Genomic DNA, 3,066 nt, shown 5'->3' on the forward strand with positions numbered 1-3,066 from the left:
TAGGAATGGACACACGGAAAATGCTGTAGGCGTTTTAATGACAAAACACTCTTTTGGAGCATTGCTACGAAGTTGGAGAGCCTTACTATTGACGGAAGAGGTCGAAAGAGTCTAAATAAGGGCAGCTGGTTTGGTATGATCGTAAAACAGGGGAAAGAGTGTCGCGGAAATTACACAAGAGTTGGGGTGATAATCATTTCAACAATGGCGTTTTTTGACGTGGCGCGATCTATATATGAAATTTCGATCACCAACTTACACCTCCGAATTCGAAGAGATATTGTTGAGTCCCATATACATTGGAATATATGATCATCAGAATAAAATACAAAAAAGCAGCGCTCAGACGGAGAGCTGTAGGTGTTCTATCCCGCGCAAAATTCGAGAAAAGGAGACAAATAAGTTGAAAGTGGTTCGATGAACCCTCAACTAAGCACTTGCGTGTGTCTTGCAGAGTAACCATGTACATATAGATGAAGAATATATGCATTATCTTAGGAGCTTACCTTCAGCACACATCTGTCGTGCTGCTTGGTAAACTTCAATTTTTTCATCCTCGGTTAACTTTCTTAATGTGCGGTAGTTAGCCACCATAAACGTTGCAATTTTATGCAACATACTAACGCACTTTTTCTGTTCTAGGAAGGCATCAGCGGCTTGTTTCAAAGGTTTCATGTCCTGAAAATACATTTTCTCAACATACATATTTCACAAGTGGTTCTATAATATTCAGATGGAATAAAATTACAAACCTCTTCATCGTTATCCCGTACGGTACAGTGAGTTTTTAAGGCGTAAAACCACGGTAGAAATAAATGTAGGGTTGGATCCTTGTCACTCTCTAGATCAACTGTGGCTTCTTTAAACGGCTTAAGAAATTCTATAAGCTGGCCAGTTATATAGTGGTCATAACCCAGCATCTTATCAGAGGCACCTTCACTATGTAAAACAGCCTTCACTGAATCAATCTGAGAATGGACTGATACAAGCATGTCAAAATAACTATTCCAACGAGTTGAAACCCACTGCTTTAAAGATGAGTTCAGTCTCACACAGAGACCTCTTCTCTTGAAGTACGAAACCGTAGCCCGCACTGTATTAAGAATGGCTAATATATTTGGAACATTTTCTTTCAAAAACTGTTCGCTCAGAACATGTTTCAAGACTGTGTATATACTATGAGCCATGCATGGAAGACGCTGATATACTTCGAGAGCTTTGACAATGTTACTGCCCTGGTCTGTGACAAACGTAATTTTGGCAATGTCTTCACGAGAAACACCCATAGTTTCTAAGCCATCTTCCAACTCGTTTCGAATATTCGAGCCAGTTTTTGGGCAGTCAGGAAACGCAGAGCACATTAGTACATATTTATTCAAACGCCAGTCTGAATTTATGTAATGCATTGTCACGGACATGTAATGCACCCCTTTGTAATTGTCTGTCCATAGATCAATTGTACTGGCACATATACCAGAACGAATCGCATGCACTATATCTGGGAGCATTTTGCTGCGCACTTTATCAGCTAAGGTTTGAACTTTCCTAGCTACTGTCACTCGGGAAGGCATAACATTTTTAATATCAACTGAGCCTTATTTTTTACCTATGTCGATCAGTGTCTGCCCTAAATTAAGAAATCCTTCTCCCTCTATACTGCTAAATGGTCTCAGGTCCTTAGCACACATTTCGACGCACTTTTCGGCCACTAAATCTTTGTCCTCTTTCAAGATATTTACGGAGTGAGGGAACTGGTGGTGGGTTTGGGGAAGGAGACCAGACATCGTGGTCATCGGTCTCATCGGATTAGGGAAGGAAGTCGGCCGTGCCCTTTCAGAGGAACCATCCCGGCATTTGCCTGGAGTGATTTAGGGAAATCACGGAAAACCTAAATCAGGATGGCCGGACGCGGGAGTGAGGGAACTGCTTGTCAAATTTGCACACATGTCGTAACATACTCGAGGTTCCCGAATAAGTACTTAAGAGCTTTTTACATAGTTTGCATTGAGACACACCTACCGATTTATTTAAAGCGGCCTCATAAACACACGAAAACGTTTCCCATGCGGCACTTGTGCTCTGTTTCGCTACCAGCATGTATTCGCCAGTTGTCAATTTTTTTTCAATCTCACTAAAGTTCGACCTATTCATTGTGCTGCCTCCACCGTTGCGATAAATGAACTGCAGGCTAACTACCTGGCTACTCTAGTCACGGTAGCTTCACAGCGCAACCTGTTGTCAGGCGCAGCAAGCTGAGCGGGTCCCGTGAAGCTTGGCAGGCTTGCGGGAACCCAGGTAGCCCGGGCTTGCGGGAGCCCGTATCGCCCGCATTGCCCACTATGCCTCAGTACACGCGCACTCTTGTGTTTACATCGCGGCAGGCTGACCTGCATGAATGGTTGCAGAGGTGCTAGGGGCAAGCAGGCTGCAAGGGGAATTTGTACACCTCTGGTTACGTCGTCGGCGTCGTCTTGTGAGACATGGCGCACCGCCTGTTCAACTCAGTTAATCAACGCCACAATAAGTACAGTGCGTGGTATAGGAGCGAAATTCAATCCTTCATTATTGTATTGCTAAGGTAAGCTATCTGTTGAGCTGCCATTGACATATCGATCCACGCCTAGTCGAGGGAAGAGAAAAATGCAGATAAAAGGAGATGCAATTATATAAACTGTGTGCCTTATATGTCGTATCCTTTTTGTCACTCTGACTATGCTGGTCTTCCATAAACCATAATTCACCCCTGCCGACGTTATGTGATGTGTAACCACTGAAATATTGGGGTCGATCTCCGTATTCCGACAGCGCTGCGGAAATGCCAAATTACTCTGCATTTTCTCACGCAGATTCTCCAGTTGACGAGTCTGGCGTGTGGTATCCGTACCATAGATGCAAGGTTTTTGAGAACTAAGCCTTCTTCGATTTTTGTGCGAAGTATGCATTCAAACATCCAACTTTCCGCCAAGACAGAGAAAGAGGGAAGGCTGTCGTTTTTAGATGTTTTGGTACAACGAAAGGCGGATGGACGTCTTGGACACTTAGTGTACCACAAGCGAAAACACGCTG

This window comes from Schistocerca americana, chromosome 2 (assembly GCF_021461395.2).
Source record: "Schistocerca americana isolate TAMUIC-IGC-003095 chromosome 2, iqSchAmer2.1, whole genome shotgun sequence".
Lineage (NCBI taxonomy): Eukaryota > Metazoa > Arthropoda > Insecta > Orthoptera > Acrididae > Schistocerca > Schistocerca americana.